Source organism: Bufo bufo, chromosome 3, assembly GCF_905171765.1.
Source record: "Bufo bufo chromosome 3, aBufBuf1.1, whole genome shotgun sequence".
Taxonomy (NCBI): Eukaryota; Metazoa; Chordata; class Amphibia; order Anura; family Bufonidae; genus Bufo; species Bufo bufo.
Genome location: NC_053391.1, coordinates 53,173,146 through 53,192,342, shown reverse-complemented (window position 1 = coordinate 53,192,342; position 19,197 = coordinate 53,173,146). Strand labels below are relative to the sequence as shown.

General features: G+C 45.2%; 1 long non-coding RNA gene across 1 annotated transcript; it reads right to left on the bottom strand.

The window, feature by feature from the left end:
* Positions 1–1,184: 1,184 nt before the first annotated feature.
* LOC120994553 lies at positions 1,185–17,969 on the bottom strand. The gene is made up of 3 exons (XR_005777431.1): positions 17,959–17,969; positions 6,419–6,422; positions 1,185–1,368 (listed from the first exon to the last, which is right to left on the bottom strand). It is a non-coding gene; the product is annotated as an uncharacterized LOC120994553 (long non-coding RNA).
* Positions 17,970–19,197: the final 1,228 nt, after the last annotated feature.

Genomic DNA, 19,197 nt, shown 5'->3' with positions numbered 1-19,197 from the left:
CCATCGACAAACGAGCGGGCCAAGAGTCTGAGATGAACAGGCTCATTCTGACTAAAACCCATGTCTTTGTAATTTAGTTTAATCCTCTGAGCAAATTTCTCGACAGTTTCAACTTTTTCCTGTGTCATATCCTGTAATGTCGTGGATTGGTCTGCTAATCTTGCTTTCGCCCATTTCTGCAGTTGTTCTATAAAGAATTCTCCAGACTCATGATCCCGGGGGTCAAAGTTAGCACCTTTAAGTTCAAGGATGTGGATTTGATCCATTATCAGTGTGGAGTATTCACCTGTCTTGTTTTCCACTATACTTTGCAGGTCCGACCATGTGCACCCATAGGTTTGATGCACTTGGGACAGTTTCCTGAAAAAGATCATGGGATGGGTCTCAGGGTCAGGCAGTAAATTCACTATGGTGAATAACTGTTGTGGGGTGAAAGACACATATTTTGGTGGTCCTTGTGGCCGGTTAAGTGCTAGGGCTTCTTTCAGTGTCTCAAGGTTTCCCTGCTCAATTTTCTGTAAGTTCTTTTGTAACTCTGTAATCTGACCCTGCAGTATTTGATCTTGTGAACGTCGTGATGGGCGCACGACCATGGGCACAGTCCACTGTGGTGCCAGGGATAAAGTTGGCGGATCACCGTAGTCTGTCGGGGTACCCCGCGAAGGAGTCTGCATATTACCCGGTGCATTTTGTATGCCCATTGTGGATTCTGCAGCACCGTCTGCATCCCCCTGTTCTGCTTCTTCAGGTTGCCCCCCTACCATTATAGGAGTAAGGGTGGCAGGTGAGTGGGGTAGCATGAATGTACCGTCCGGGTTAACCATGGGGTACAAGGTAGTAGGAAGGGGCAAGGGTGACATAGGAGTGACGGGGGGGTCCGGACCGAATGATATTAAAGGTCCGTTCATGGGCGTTGCCTGGGGACAAGATGGCGCTGTAGCTAACACGGGAAGTGATGGGACGTGCCGGGGAGTAGTTACCAAGGTGTGGTTTTGTGGGTGGGGAACCCCACAGGGAAGGCACGTATCACGGGAGGAGGGATTCTGTTGACCACATGTTTTGCAGGTCCACCCACCTGCTTTCTTCCCGGCGCCATTATAGGGTGGTGGCAAGTCATGTATCAATGCAACACCAGGCTTACAGAAATATCTCTGTCTTTTCTCATCAAAATTTAGTTCCCCCCCGGTCTGTTCAAATTCTTTACTACAGTTTAACCACACACGGACCATGTCTGTCAATTTATCATCTTCTAACTTCCCCCTCTTCTCGTTTAACAACACTTGCCAGGTGGCACTACATAGGATGCCTCCTTTACAGACACTATAACTCTTCTCCAACTAAGTTAATCCTTTTATTAAACGTTTGCCTCTCCTGTCCGCCACGTACTGTTCAGGTGAACAGTAGCCCTTCGGGACACTTTCCTCATTTCCCATTATCTCTCGTACCTACTGAAGCCGCCTAAAGACCTCTGTATAGAGTAATCACTGGACGTGAAGACCTTTGAGTCCCGGTCAGCACACTCCGGGCTACCGCGAACCGCTCTCCCCCCTTCTGTGATCGTCCCCTTTATGGAGATTCGAGTCAGACACCGGGCTGAACTCCGATACAGGCACACAGGAGAACTCCGTGTCTCAGTCAGTGATACTTGTCAACAGGGTCTTCACAATTTATAGGCACAACACAGTACATCAAGACTTTAAAAAACATATGGGGTTCTTACTTTCATGCCCTCGAGGACGTCCCAGACTGCTTCCGCACCCCTCCCTCAGACGAACACCAAGAGGCTACACCAGGGGACACTTTATGGGCAAGATGACTCAATTTTCTTACCTCATATCACGGGTTGCGATCCCGGTGTCCGTTAGTGCGCCTCTCCTCGTCTGGTCTCTGGGGGTACGGGAACAGAGGGTCCAATCCTCGAGCCCCACGATTGGGCGCCAAAATTGTTCTGGTTCTGGCCAAGCTGCCAGTTCGGTTGATGTACTGCTCCAAATTAATTAATGTACGTGCACGGAGAGATCAAATCTGAGACAACCCACAGCACGGAGTTAAAACAGTATCTCTGGTTTATTTTCTGAAAACAGCAGACAATACATAGGTTTTACGACAGGAAGAAGTGGGAGGGGGGGGGTGAAAGATAGAGTATATCTTTTCTATTGGCTACGAACTCTATACTTTTCTGTAACCTTGACGGCCAGAGGAAATTCCTCCCCCCTCCCCCCTTGCTCGTGGGTGAAACCGTTACTTCTTCTTTCTTTGTAACTGCTTGCTTGAGCTGAACGGAAACCACAAAGAAACACATGATAAAACACAAAGTAAGATTCTAGTTTATAGGTGTTGGCTGAATGCCTGGCCGCCATCTTAGCTAAACATAGTCCTCAACAAGCAAGTATCCATTTTGTATCAATAGTCCATAACAGTGGGACGCTGCAGGTATAATGCACTATATACTGTAGCACTACCGTCCAAGCCTGTGTGCACATTACTGTTAGTTTTCCGTTCTTCTGATCTGTCAGAAGAAAAAAAAGCAATAAAACAGATCCTGTATTTTAAGCATCCATTATGCTCAGTTATGCAGATTTTGGATCCATTTTAGCCATTTCCATCTGAGATACGTTATTTTAGACGGAAAAAAACAAAATACTTTGTGTAGAACCTTTTTTGGCATATAAAAAACAGATCTCAGACGGAAATGGCTAAAATGAATGCAAAATGTGCATAAATGAGCATAACGGATGCTTATAATACAGGATCTGTGTTTTGTTTATTTATCTCTTTTTCTGACGGATCAGAAGAACGGAAAACGGAACAATCATGTGAACGCGGCCTAAGGCTTCATTCATATCTCAGGTAACTGTATCTGGCAGGCTGATCCGACAGAGAACATCCTGGCAGAGTTCACTGGATCCAGCATTGCTAGATTCTGCCGTTCACCAGGGATGCCCAACCAGCATCCTCCAGATGTTGCAAAACTACAACTCCCAGCATGCCTGGACAACCTAAAGCTATTAGGGCATGCTGGGAGTTGTAGTTTTGCAACAGCTGGAGGGCTGCAGGTTGAGCTTTCCTGCCATAGACTATGGCAGACTACCAGCAGGGTTTTGGCCTTACAAAAACTGTTCTACTGGTGAAGGGCAGAATCCAGCAGTGGTGGATGTGGTGAACTCTGGCAGGAAATTCTTTACTAGATACCGTTCACCAGAGATGTGAACAAAGACTAATACGGCATCAAAGTGCAGTGATCAGATGCCTTTATTTTGTCCGGGTTCAGAGCTGAACCCCTGACATATCCTCCTTTTCCCTTTGACATGAGCATCGGAGCATTTCCCTTGCCCCTCGCTGAATCTGGAGAATTTTTCTGGAGATCCGGTGACGTCACCGGATCTGCAGAAAAAGCCCTTGCCCTGCACAATTCAGCGCGAGGCAAGGGAGAGCATTGGAGCATTAAATGCTCCGATGCTCATATCAGAGGGGCTGAGTGGGGGAAGAAGGGGATATGATAACCCCTTTAACAGTCACAGTCAGTTTGGAGTGCAAGGTTCGGGTTATCTAAGAATACCATTATAGATTCCGCTACCACGGACCATAACGGAATTCTATGACAGCATAGCATGGCCAGCATAGACTTCTATTATGACTGAATGCCATAAGTAATGCCTCTTATAGGCTTCCGCGGTGCATGCTGTCATAGAATTCCGTTATGGTCCGTGGTATGAGTACATAGTTTGCTCCACATGCATGTTGGTACTTGTAGTCCCTGGATTCAGTAGAGTCCATTTTGGCACTATATAGATATAAACCAAAAGGGGCCCAGCATGCATGTGGAACCTACACTTCCTGAATTTCATGGTCAATGGCATGGCACATAACAGGTGAATTTAGTGTTAGGTTCCCGTCTTATAGAGATCGCCTTGACGTGCGGCAGACGGGCTCAAATATTTTTGTACAAAATATATTTGCCAAGAATCTATAATTTATTAGCATAGCATTTGCAATGTAATATGTCTTTGTACTTTATTTGGGTTGTAGAGTGCTGTTGCACTATGTGTTGTTCTATATGTTTTCAGCCATAGCGACGTGCGCCTACGCATTGGGATGTGCTGACTAACCCCCTTTTTCTATGAAGTATTTATATCATGCTAAATGTGCTGGCCAGGGCCGTTTCTTGGACCAGGCGGGCCGGGTGGCTGTCAGAAGGGGGGCGCCGACAGCAAGGAGGCTCCTTGGCCGATGTAGCAACTGCCACAAACACCACGCACTGTAACTGACATGCAGGATGGCGGCGGCCTTCTCTCACCTCCCAGCAGCGCCCTTACTACTTTATAGACGCCCTGCCTGTGTCACAACTTGCACGCTTCTCATTTACAAGATTCAAATCCAACAAAACCCAGGCATAGTCATCTGTATTGCCATGCTCAGGAGAGGGAGAGATGTGTCTGCTGGGATTCAAACCCACGACCTTCTGTATTAGAGGCAAAGCACTTACCCACACAGATATAAGAGCTGAATAGCCACTGACTGAAAAAAATATGAGACTTCTACTGTAGACTCTGTTATAGCTGTTATAGCCAGTGTACATCTATACACATGACAGCTGCCCCAACACACCCAGCACTGTATATCTCTATATGACAGCTGCCCCAGCACACTCAGCTCTGCTATATCTCTATGTATGATAGATGCCCCAGCACACCCAGCTCTGCTACATCTAATACACATGACAGCTGCCCCAGCACACTCAGCTCTACTATATCTCTATTTATGACAGCTGCCCCAGCACACCCAGCTCTGCTACATCTATACACATGACAGCTGCCCCTGCAAACTCAGCTCTGCTATATCTATATATCTCTAAGTATTACTATACAGTAGATAGATATATAGAGATATAGCAGAGCTGACTGAGTGTGCTGGGGCAGCTCTCATGTGTATAGATGTAGCAGAGCTGGGTGTGCTGGGGCAGCTGTCATGTGCATAGATGTAGCAGAGCTGGGTGTGCTGGGGCAGCTATCATATATAGAGATATAGCAGGCTTAGTGCGCTGGAGCAGCTGTCATGTGTATGGATGTACACTAGCTATCAAAACTATAAATGACTTGGCTTGGCAGCTCTTATAGCTGTGTGGTTAAGCGCCTTGCCTCTGGTACAGAAGGACGTGGGTTTGAGTCCCAGCAGAAACTTTTCTGAAATACAGGCTAAATTAGAATACACAAGCACTGACTCCTTATATGGACATACAGCGCGGGACACAGGAAGAGGTCTGCATCGCATCGCTGGCATGTAGGTAAGTATAAGTGACATGACACTACCACCACCATGCTTCACTGATGAGGTGGTATGCTTAGGATCATGAGCAGTTCCTTTCCTTCTCCATACTCTTCTCTTCCCATCACTCTGGTACAAGTTAATCTTGGTCTCATCTGTCCATAGGATGTTGTTCCAGAACTGTGAAGGCTTTTTTAGATGTCGTTTGGCAAACTCTAATCTGGCCTTCCTGTTTTTGAGGCTCACCAATGGTTTACATCTTGTGGTGAACCCTCTGTATTCACTCTGGTGAAGTCTTCTCTTGATTGTTGACTTTGACACACATACACCTACCTCCTGAGGAGTGTTATTAATCTGGCCAACTGTTGTGAAGGGTGTTTTCTTCACCAGGGAAAGAATTCTTCGGTCATCCACGACAGTTGTTTTCCGTGGTCTTCCGGGTCTTTTGGTGTTGCTGAGCTCACCAGTGCATTCCTTCTGTCACGGCTGAGGATGGGGAAAACCCTCAGCCGTGCGATGCCACAAGATGTTAGTGGCTGCTCGGCCAGGACAACAGAATAAGGGAGCAGGTCACCTCCTAATGCATCCCTAATCTGACCCTAACTCCTAGCTGCATGAGCCGACCTTGAAGGTAGGAGGGCTCATGCTCAGGAACCTCGGATCCCTACTCACCCTCCGCCGATCCCTGAACTAGGAGCTGGGTAGACCACCTGTTCCTCCTGGATGCGGAGAAACAGGAGTCTAAACTGGCTGGGCTGCAAAGGGAACAGAAACAGACATATGGCAATGGCAGGTAAGTGCAACTAGTACCACACCTACCTGCCACAGACACAGAGCCTGGAACCCAAGTATAAGTGCTGCTGTCCACAACAACACAAGAGACAGAGCACACACCACACAGGAACCCAGGAAACCATACGCTGCAATAAATAAGCATAACACAAACACATCTTCATAACATTGTGTATCACAATTTATGACCACAAGGGTGGCCCTCACTGGCAGATGGAATAAGGGACCAGGAGGGTGCCTCCAGCTTACAAACAAGGCTGGAGTACCCCTCAGACATCAGGTCTCAACTGAGGCTTTATAGCCCATGTAGCCACACCCACACAGACACACCCAGTGTTCACACACACAGAAGGGAATTAACCCTTCTCACACCAGGGAAGGGAGAACAGCCACATACAGGGGAAGTGAACAAACCCTTATCACTCTGCAGCTGTTACCGCAGGCAACGACATGCGTGGCAACCGTGTCCTGGGAGTCAGCCAGAAGGCCGAGACACCGCCACCACATGTACAGAAAACACCACGTTACCTCGGGCAGCCACAAGTGAAGGGAAACCATCCCAGTGCACACATCCAAACTTCGTGCACACCAGATATATAAAAAGGCACACCTACAAACACAGGTTGCCAGGTGTAACCGCATGCAGCTTGCAGCAAGCTGCAAAGCACAAACATGTTGCCAGCGGCAACCACACGTGAGGCAACAATCCAGCCGCCCTCACCATGTGATTGACCAAAACCAAACCGCAGGCAACAGCATGCGGATCAGGAGTCACGACCATAACCATGGTCGTGACACCTTCTTTTTAAGAATGTTCCAAACAGTTGTTTTGGCCGCGCCTAATGTTTTTGCTATCTCTCTGATTGGTTTGTTGTGTTTTTTCAGCCTAATGATGGCTTGCTTCACTGATAGTGACAGCTCTTTGGATCTCATCTTGAGAGTTGACAGCAACAGATTCCAAATGCAAATAGCAGACTTTAAATGAACTCTGGACCTTTTATCTGCTCATTGTAATTGGGATAATGAGTGAATAACACACACCTGGCCATGGAACAGCTGAGAAGCCAATTGTCCCATTACTTTTGGTTCCTTAACAAGTGGAAGGCACATATGCAAACTGTTGTAATTCCTAAACTGTTCACCTGTTTGGATGTAAATTCCCTCAAATTAAAGCTGACAGTCTGCAGTTAAAGCACATCTTGTTCGTTTCATTTCAAATCCATTGTGGTGGTGTATAGAGCCAAAAATGTTAGAATTGTGTCAATGTCCCAATATTTATGGACCTGACTGTATATGTGAGATAACAGTACATTACACACACATATATCACATATATATGTACAGAATACAGTACACTACACAGGCATAAGTACATACATGTAAACACACACATACTACACTGGCACACATTTACCTTCTGAGCAGGTCTCCAAGGTAAACAGTCAGGATTGAAGGGAGGACATCTTCTCCTCAGCAGGCAGTACAGAAGGCTCTCTTTTCCCCCTTCCTCTGTCCCGACTGTTGCACATGGATTACATAACAGCAGAGGAGGACTCTGCAGTGTGCCAGGACAGGGAAGAGGAGCAGAGTGGGGGGAGGGAGCACTGGGGAGGCTTCTGATGGCAACAGCACATCCTGCTGTAGCTGCTGAAAAACAGACCTATCCTCAGCAGTGCAGCCCCTGAGGACATGTGCAGGCTGCTGCTAGAGGCATCTCTTAATAGTAGGATCGGGGCCTTGCTGGGGGGAGGGGGGAAGCCAGAGCACAGCCAGCAGAGGAGAAGCAGTGAGGGGAGGCCCTGGCAAGTACTCTAGACAGAAGCTGTTGTACTAATTATAATAAAGGGGCAGGGCCTTTCCTCCACAGCCGGGCCCCCTTCCCCTACGGGCCCCATAGCATCTGCGTGGTCTGCCTCTATTAGAGGTACGCCACTGATGTTATATAATAATGGATCACTTAAATTAATTTGACTACTTAGGGCCAAAAGACAGAGATGAGATGGTTGATAATCGTACAGGTGAGGGATATAGAAATATCAGGTTTACATAAACAAGGCCACACGTGCAGTTTCTTTTTGGAGCCAAAACCAGGAGTGGATTTGAAAAAGAGGAGAAGTTGTATCTGTCCTTTATACTTTCTCTCCTTTTATGATCCACTCCCAATTTTGTCTTTAAAAAAGGCATCAGGAAACCTGCACGTGTGGACATACCCTAAAGGTTTATACTTACTACTAAATTAAAACCATTACCTAACAAGCTTCACACTGACATGGCTGTCACGCTTCGTGCACGCTGACAAGTATAATTAATATTCATACGTATGAAATCAACCAAAATGAGTGGATTCTAGCCTTAACCCCTTCCAGCCTTGCGCCATAATAGTATGTTGTGACATGGAGGTAGCTCCCGCGAGCCAACGCACTCATGAATTGTCCTGGTGCCATCATTTTCTGGTGTCTGTTTTATTATATAGCTGGCACCCTGCATTCACTGCTGGGATCAAAATTATTTCTGATCCCAACAGTTGAATCCCTTAGATGCCACGGTCAGTGTTGATTTAATCCCTTAGATGCCACGGTCAGTGTTGATTTAATCCCTTAGATGCCACGGTCAGTGTTGATTTAATCCCTTAGATGCCACGGTCAGTGTTAATCATAGCATGTGGTTAAAGAGGGAGGGGGGCTCCCTCCTTCATGCCATCAGTCCCCTCATAATGCAATTGCGAAGTTCCGAGGGATTGCTATGATAGCCATGGCCAAGCAATGGGCCCTTTGACAAGACCTGATACCTTTTACTGTAACTGACATAATACATTGGAGTACAGACATATAGCAGTGTGGCAGGATCAAGTTCCCTACTGGGACATAGATAAAAAATGTTTAGACCAATAAAAATATTTAGACTAATAAAAAAGCTATGGTAATTTAATTTAAAAATACTTTTTTTTTTACAGGAGCCATTGTTGACGTAAAAACTATATATAATTGGTATTACCGCATCCATAATGACGCATACAATAAAAAGATGGTGAACAATTACAAAATTGTCCAAACATTATTTTTTTTGTCTACTACTGAAAAATGCAATAAAACTGATTAAATTAATGGATGTACCCTAAAATGATACTACAGCTTGTTCTGCCCCCCCCCCCAAAAAAAAATTGTTAGGTCTTTGAATACAGCAACACAGAAACAAATTATTTAATTTAAAAAAAAATTGTGCAAAAGTAGAAAAACAAAAAAACTTTATTAATATGGTATGACCGTAATAGTACTGACCCCCAGAATAAAGTTAATATGCTACTTATGTAGTACTCCAGTGTGGCACTACCATTACTACACCCTGCTACTGTCTCTAATGGCTAATCAAGAATGTCATCTGTGTATTTATTCCAAGTCCTCTTACATTGTGCATTGATAATATTGCTCTGAAACTGTTATGTTCATGTAATGTGCCTGGTTCACCATCAGGTGGAAGCACATATGGCAGATAGATTTTTAGACAGAATGGAATGCACCATTCCATTCTCCCCCTTTTGGGCAGAAGTGGGCTAGTCCTGCTTCCTACCAATGGAGGGCTACAGGAAGTGTTTATTGATTTCTAGTGTTGGAAGCAGACTAGTAAAGATGGCGCAGTGAGGGGAAAGTTCCTCCTCCTGCAGCAGGAGTCTCTCCATGGAAGCAGCTCATAGAGCCCTCTGACTCCTTGCAAATGTACTGCCAAATTTACCACAAGGGGGTCAACAGCCAAAGGCCCCCCACTCCAAAGGTACCAGAACCATTACAGAGTCCAGTAATCAGACTGAAGCACAGCAGAAAGAGAAAGCCTGTTTGCCTTCCAGTTTACCCCAAAACCTGCTGGAACCAAGGGAAAGACTGTATATTGTTAATTCAAGTAAAGCTGTTGAATGGTGTTGAGTGAACCCAAAGTGCAAATTTCGGGCCCGTACCATTCACTCACTGCGCCTGTGCCAAATACAGAAGTGAACGGCGCAGGCGCGGGATTTCGGCAGCGATGCTGCGAACCGTGACATCAATCAAGAGGAGTGGGGCGGGCAGAATAGGGGACCTGGGCTCGATAAAGGGTGAGTAGAAGGAGCCTCTAGGTGCTGATTTTACGCCCACATAGCACCTAGGGGCTCATTAGCATATTATAAAAGTGGTTATTTTATCAGAACGGCTGCAGGGACAAATGTTAGAAACATACTGTTATGTAGTGCTGACGTTAGCGCATCGCTACTGTCAGTCAGCTACATAACAGTAATTCTGATGGTAGAAACCCTTTAAATCAAACAGAGATGGTGTTTTCGTGGATAAATTGTGCTTCACATGGGGATTACTTGTCAACAACCACTACACACGGCCTGACTGTGGCCTGTTCACCAGAAGACTCACTAAGTAGGGGGCCAGGACCAGCCCACCACCCGGCAACTATAACTAAGATTGCCAGTTAACTGATTACCCCACACTCTTGGCCTTCTCCTCCAAGGCGCACCCACCTGCCATGTTGCTTTTCCGGGGGCGACTCCTTATTATGGAGCCATATTTCCTTTTAAATAGGATGACGGAAGCTGAAACAAGGATCTGCATAATTGTACGTTAGCCTCTAGTATTTTATATGGAGGAAATATCACTTTAAAATAGGAAATTTACTAGCGAGCGAAACGAAGATTCACTCATCTCTTGCGTCTGATTATCAGATTGTTCAAATTATCGGGCGGTCATGGAGAAGGGTCTGTTTTACTGGTTGAGGACCTTTAGGAATAAAGTCCAAAAACATTAGTTTTTTTTTCTGCCTAATCTTTGGCATTTGGAATTCCACATTCCAATTGTCGGTCTAGGCTGGAAAGAGGCCTTATGATCAGACTTTCTGGATTATCAGATGGCAAACTAAAGGAATTTTGCAGTACTACAGTACTATTACTGGTTGTAATACTAATACTAGCAGCGCGGTTGCTGGTTTGGGGCCATATGTGGCCTGTATCCTATCAATCGTTACCTCGTATACACATCCTCCAGAGATGTTCCTCAGTTACGTGCAATGTCTTTCTATAACTTTCCATTATCCGTGGGTTAATATTGTCTGACCTTCCTCTATGATACACAGACTTGAATTACAGCTTTCACAACTTTTTGTTTGGGGTGAGGGAGTTCACAGAGTATTTTATGTCTCTGCATGCTCCACTGGCTGGATGTCATCACACATTGGAGGTGACAACACCATCATTTTCTCCTCCGCTCTGGCATTTCCTGTGCTCACCTGTCCTTGACTTTCTCCATTCTTCTGTGTCTTTGCTGCGAGGTAAGACTGCACAGTGTATTCCTTATCTACCTTGTGTCAGCGAACCATTGCTTCTCCAGTCACTGGAGCCACTTCTAGCTTAATTTTTACCCCAAATGAAACACATCTAAATAATAAGATATTTTTGCAATACACAGCAGAATTCCTTAAAGGGGCTGTCCCACGAAAAAAAATTCTACAATTTTTCAATCCGCACCTGGGTCTGAATACTTTTGTAATTGTATTTAATTAAACATTTTGTACAGCTATTGAGTTATTCAGTATAATATATCTTCATTGCGCCACTTAATTTCTTATTTCTTTGACCGCCTCATTAAGAAGGCCGCACATGCTCAGTTTCATCCTTCCTCTACCACCTGAGCTGTGATAGGCAGAGCATGTACACGACCCCTGAGCTGTGATAGGCAGAGCATGGACACGCCCCCCTGAGCTGCAGCAGGAAAGACACTCCCTCTGAGCTGTCAGCTTTATATAAATCTGCAGTGCTAGAAGTAGGGGCTGTGCAGGATTAGAAAATCATGACTGCTTTCTTACAAAATCAGCGGGCCGTCTGTCCATGGGTTGTGCCTGGTATTGCAGCTCAGCTATATTAACCCCTAAATGCATGATGCCATGCAGGTATGGCATTATTCACAGGGAACTGTATGGCGTGCGCTGCTGCACTGAGCCTGCTCCATACACGGCAGGTGTTGGTTGTATAAGAAAGCAGGCAACTGTACGCAATGACTAGGACAGGCAGTGAGGACACCTAAACCACGGTAAGCTGTCTGCTAAGCTGTGATGGAGGTACAGCTCAGCAAGGAGCACGTCAGAATCCTATTCACCCTAATAAATCTCTATTATGGTGAATGGGACAAACGATGAAAGGATCCCAGGTTTTAGCCCCCTAAGGGGGCTAAAAGTTAAAAATATATATATATATATATTAAAAGTTCAAATAAACCCCTTTCCCAATTTTACATATAAAAATATATAAACAATAAAAAATAAACATAACAGGTATCACCGCATCCAAAAAATGTCTGAACTATTAAAATGATAGAATCTTTCTTGCATGCTAAACGCCACTCTGGGAAAATAAAACTATTAAAAAAAAAGCCATTCACCATTTTTTAGTCACCGTGTCCCCCCCAAAAATTTAATAACTGTGATTAAAAAGTTGTACCAATAAAAACTACAGTTCGGCCCACAAAAAACAAGCCGGCATACAGCTCTGTAGATTTTTTTCAAAGGTTTTTAAGTCATAAAACAAAATAAATACTTAGGACAGAATAAGAATGTTATGTCTTTTTTAGCGGACAGCGAATATATACAGTATATATCAAAACCCCAAAAAACCTTGTCAGAATTGTGTTTTATTTTTTTCAATTTTACCCCAAAAAGAATTTTTTTTTCAACATTTTCCCATACAAGACATTGTAAATTAAATGGTGCTATTAAAAATGCATCTTGTGCCAGCGAAAAAAAAAATAAGCCATCATATGGCTATGTGAATGAAAAATATAAAAACGTATGGCTATTGAAATGTGGGGAGGAAAAATCAAAAATGCAAAAATAAAAATAGGCCCAGTCCTTCAGGGGCTAAAGTAAATAGCGGTGGACTGTAATGCTATAGACAGCCTGTGGACAGGTGTGGCGCTGTTTTTTGAAGAAGGCAGTCATGCTTTTCTAATCTGTGAGGACCACATAAAAGAAAATGGAGCCTGCGGCAATAAAAAAATACAGAAAAGACACATACGTATGCACTTTTTTGGTTTAGAATAACAATATATTGGATTTACGCATTGAAAAAATTATAAATGACATTGGACATGTTAAAACCAGATTGATGCCATCTTATCACCATTTTCCATTGCTTACTTTGCATAGCACCAACTTACCTGCAATGCCATCGCTTGTGGGGCTGGCCTTAGAATGGATGCTGCCCCTTGCAGCACATTCTATTGAACCCCCACATGCAAATTCCCGTATTCCCCATTAAATAATGATATTGGAGCATCCTTTGTTATATCTCTTCACTGTGCTGTTCCTCTGTTATTCCTCCTGAATATTTATGAATAAGCCGACCACTGGGAGAGCATCTCTGCACAGTCTGGCGCCATCAGCTATCTGTAGGGACACACATGCGGTTGTCAATTTATGTAAGCATTTCTAAGAGAAATAGCAGAGGAGCAGAGCCTTCATCTGGTCCCATGAAATATTACTGCTCCTCCTAGCGATTTTGCCTATAGGGTGCTATGTATAACTATAGGTCTGTATGTGTACTAGTAGTGCTCCATATATCTCTGTATATAGTATATTTACCGTATTTTTCGCTTTATAAGACGCACCTGATGATAAGACGGACCTAGGTTTTTGAGGAGGAAAATAAGAAAAAAATATTTTGAACCAAAAGGTGTGCTTTTGGTAGCTTTTGAACTAATGGTGGTCTGTGGATGACACTGTTATGAGGGGTCTGTGGATGACGCACTGTTATGGGGGGATCTGTGGATGACGCACTGCTATGGGGATCTGTGGATGACGCACTGTTATGGGGGGATCTGTGGATGACACACTGTTATGGGGGATCTGTAGATGACGCACTGTTATGGGGATCTGTGGATGACGCACTGTTATGGGGATCTGTGGATGACGCACTGTTATGGGGGATCTGTGGATGACGCACTGTAATGGGGGATCTGTGGATGACGCACTGTTATGGGGGGATCTGTGGATGATGCACTGTTATGGGGGATCTGTGGATGACGCACTGTTATGGGGGGATCTGTGGATGACGCACTGTTATGGGGGATCTGTGGATGATGCACTGTTATGGGGATCTGTGGATGACGCACTGTTATGGGGGGATCTGTGGATGACGCACTGTTATGGGGATATGTGGATGACGCACTGTTATGGGGGGATCTGTGGATGACGCACTGTTATGGGGATCTGTGGATGACGCACTGTTATGGGGGATCTGTGGATGACACTGATGGGGGATCTGTGGATGACACTGATGGGGGATCTGTGGATGACACTGATGGGGGATCTGTGGATGACACTGATGGGGGATCTGTGGATGACACTGATGGGGGATCTGAGGATGACACTGATGGGGGATCTGTGGATGACACTGATGGGGGGATCTGTGGATGACACTGATGGGGGGATCTGTGGATGGCACTGATGGGGGGATCTGTGAATGACAAAGGGGGGATCTGTGCATTACACTGAGGGGGGATCTGTGCATGACACTTATGGGGCTCTGTGGATGACACTTATGTCATCCACAGATCCCCATAAGTGTCATCTACAGATCCCCCATCAGATGCATCGGTGTGGAGGGAGGAGGCGGGGCCCGCAACTGACTCTACTCTAATACACCGGGCCCCGCAACTGTTAAACATTCAATCTGATAGTATATGCTCTGTACGGGCGGCTCTTACTATAGTACCGTAAGTATAGCGCAGACCGGCATCTCCATCGGTCATGCGCCACCTGCCGCAGCTCCCTCTGTCATGCGCCGTCTGCTCCAGCTCCTTCTGTCATGCGCCGCCTGCCTGCTTACCTCACTTTATGAATGAACAGGCAGGCAGCGTATGACAGAGAGAGCTGGGGCAGGTGGCGCATGACAGAGGGAGCCGGAGCAGACGGCGCATGAGGAAGGAGGTGCGGCAAGCGGCGCATGACTGATGGAGATGCCGGTCTGCGCTATACTTACGGTACTATAGTAAGAGCCGCCCGTACAGAGCATATACTATCAGATTGAATGTTTAACAGTTACGGGGCCCGGTGTAGTAGAGTAGAGTCACTGCACCGGGCCCCGCCTCCTCCTTCCACACTGTCACTGATACTTCGCTGGCCGTGCTGTGCAGCATAGCGGCCAGCGAAGTATTCGCTTTATAAGACGAACGGCCATTTCCCCCCCCAAAAAAGTGCGTCTTATAAAGCGAAAAATACGGTAATTCTGGAGTTTACTATCTCTAACTGTAGATCTATATATACAGGGATGTACACAGATCTCATAGGGCCCCATAGCAAGACTTAGCATGAGCTCCCCTGCCCCACCCAGGTTCCCAGTATGCCAGTATGCCCGGCGACAGTCACTCCCAGGCAACGCAAACACCCCAGATAATTGACAATTTCGTTATTTTTTTTATAAATTGGAAGGAATATTAATAAAACAAAAATGTAATAAAAAAAAAAGCTGCCCTCTGCCTCACTCACTTTCTCAGGTGCATCATAAATATGGTGCTCAATGTATGTGCGCCAGACAAAAATACACTGATAAATCTGCTTCCCTCCCCGCCTGCAGCCACCACCTGGAGGAGCTCATAGAAATGTATACAGTTACCATTTACTGGAATAGAAGCTGAAATACACTTTTTGCATAGAGCTCCCCCTAGTGGTGGCTACATAAATAAGCATTTTTCTTGTCAGGAAAAGAAGTCTGGTTTTGGACAACCTTTCCTCCCAGGCCATGTAGCAGCTGCGTGGTCTAACTCTATTAAAGGCACACCGCTGTATATATACCTTTAGTGCTTGTCTCATTATAGGACTATATATGTAATGACTTGACTCCACATATGCGGTGAAAAGCTTCAGCGAGAGACACAGCCTAAGGATTGGGGAGTTCTGCCCCATTTTATTGGCCCCACCTGCCTTCAGTTTAGACCCACCTACAATATGAGGTCACCTTTAGATTTTTTTTCCAGGGCCACTTTACGTTGCCAATCTGCCCCATGTTCTGCTGTCACGCCCACCCCACCCCACACACACACAAACACATGCCCTGCAAACCCCCCAAGCTTTGTCTGGAGGCGTAAGTTGAAGCTCCAGTACAAACAGGGCCCCCATCCACCAGTGTCACTCATAATACTGGGGACTGGTACATGTGTGCCCCTGGCTACATCCCTGCTCCGAACCACCATGCTTTCCATGATCACATCCTCCGATACAGCAAATAGCCTTTATCTTTATCGAGGTGCAGCCCCCCCTCCCCCCCTTATATTAGATATATATGGCATATAACGATGGGTTGGCTTTAGTGGTCAACTCCTTTAAGAAAAATTGTAAAAGTTAAATGTGATTATACTTTTTTATCAATAGGTGGCAGCAGAGGTTAACGTATCGGAGCATCTGTGGGTTGTTAGAACTAATGCTTTCCATCATGCTAATGGAGCCAGAGGATCATTCTCTGTGGATAGAAATCTTCAGATTATGTTCTCAGGATTGTGGGCACAGAATTACTGTATATTTTTGAACAGAGCAAATATTCTTGGGATGGTGTCAACTAGGTATGAGCGAACCCTTGGAAGTTCGGGTTCGGACGAACTTCAGGTCAAAGTTCGGGTTCGGAACCCGAACTTGACCTCAAACCCGGACCCCATTAAAGTCAATGGGGACCTGAACTTCACTTTATTATTTTCCGTTATTATATGGTTAGAACAGAAAATAATAGCATTCTTTAGACATAATGCTAAGTAAAATGGCCATTGAGGGGTTAAAAATTATTTTAAAAAACTCACCTCATCCACTTGATCGCGCGGCCGGTATCCTCTTATTTCTGCAGGACCTGCAAAAGGACCTGCGATGACGTCACCGCGCTCACCACGTTCGCTCAACCCTAGTGTCAATGCATTACAAACTATGCGCAAAGTCGTTTCCAGGCTTTATGTAAATGTGGATTAAAGGTCATATATCATAGATGTACACTGTATAGATGGCTTGTATCAATTATTTCTGATGGGGTCCCGCTGATCCGGTAGCTTGCTTCAATAAAGTGGCAGCGACCGCTACAATCAGCTGATCATGTGGTCCGAAGATGACAATAGTAGCTGACCTGAAATTAATTGGCGCTACAGTTTCTTAGTACTGAAAACCCATTTTCATGCTCTGGAGGACCCAACACATGCATGCTTTCCATGATCATCCCATTCAATATGAACTGTGCATGCTTAATTTCCATGTGGTGGCGCCGCAGAAGAATCGCACACTTGCTGCCATCTTCACCAATAGATGACAGCTTCTCTCTGGCGTTGCTAACATTAATACTCTAACATCAGCTTGTTGTTAAAGGGGTTGTCCCACAAAAATTATTCTACATTTTTCAAACCAGCTCCTGGACCTGAATACTTTTGTAATTGCATGTAATTAAACATTTAGCACAGCCAGTGAGTTATTCAATAAAATGTATCTGTATAGCGCCACCTGCTGTTTGTTCTTTTTCTCCTTTCTTTGTCCGGCTCACTGAGATGGCCGCACATGCTCAGTTTCATCCTTCAACTGCCTCCTGAGCTGTGATAGGGAGCGCATGGACACGCCCCCTGAGCTGTGATAGGGAGAGGATGGACACGCCCCCTTAGCTGCAGCAGAAAAGACGCTCCTGTTGAGCTGTCAGCTTGATATAAATCTAACAGAGCAATGAATGGGGAGATCTCTGGACCCATGTAAGTACAGGGCTTTGTTAGAGATTGTTATGTACTATAGGATGTCTGATTTTAATTATTTTTTTACATTAGTCATGGGATAACCCCTTTAGAGGGGCTTTGTGGAAGTTCGAGATTGATGACCTAGCCTGAGGATGGGTCATCAATATCTGATCCCTGGGGGTTTGACTCCAGACACCTCCATTGATCAGCTGCTTGAAGAGGCTACGTCACCCCAGTGAGCGGTGTGGCCTCCTCACAACAAACCAAACACAGCGCCCTACATTGTATAGTGCTTGTGCTTGGTATTGCAGACTGACCCATTTACTTGAATGGAATTGAGCTGTGACCAATGAACATAACGTCACTGACCTAGGAAGAGGCTGCAGAAGTCAATGGAGCTCCACAGCTGATCATCAGGGGTGCTGTGGGAGTCGGACCCCCACCGTTCTGAATGATGTGTCCTGACAGGCTATCAATATGAAACTCCCATAAAATCACATTGTGTAGGATTATATTATATATATATATATACACAGGTGAAACTTGAAAAATTAGAATATTATTAGAATATTGTGAAAAGGTTCGATATTCGAGGCTCAAAGTGTCACACTCTAGTCAGCTATTTAATCCATACCCCCTGAGCAAAGGGGACCTGAGATTGTGACTTTGGGGCTTCATAAGCTGTAAGGGTACTTTCACACTAGTGTTTTTGTTTTCCGGTGTTGAGTTCCGTCCTAGGGGCTCAATACCAGAAATAAACTGATTTTACTTTCACACTAGCGTTTTTCTTTTCCGGCATAGAGTTCCGTCACAGGGGCTCTATACCGAAAAAGAACTGATCAGGCATATCCCCATGCATTCTGAATGGAGAGTAATCCATTCAGGATGCATCAGGATGTCTTCAGTTCAGTCATTTGACTGATCAGGCAAAAGAGAAAACCGCAGCATGCTACGGTTTTATCTCCGGCCAAAAAAACTGAAGAGTTGCCTGAATGCCGGATCCGGCATTTTTTTTCCATAGGAATGTATTAGTGCCGGATCCGGCATTCAAAATACCGGAATGCCGGATCCGTCCTTCCGGTCTGCGCATGCGCAGACCTCTAAAAATGAGAAAAAAATTAATACCGGATCCGGTATTGCAATGCATTTTTCTGCCTGATCAGGCATTTTTCAGACTGATCAGGATCCTGATCAGTCTGAAAAATGCCTGATCAGTCAGAAAAAATGACATGCGTTTGCATACAGTTTGCCTGATCAGGCAGGCAGTTCAGGCAACGGAACTGCCTGCCGGAATCAAACAACGCAAGTGTGAAAGTACCCTGAGAACAGTTTTATCCTAATGCATTCTGAATGGAGAGCATTCAGTTCAGTCCCTCTTACATTTTTTAGCCGGAGAAAATACCGCAGCATGCTGTAGTTTTCTCTC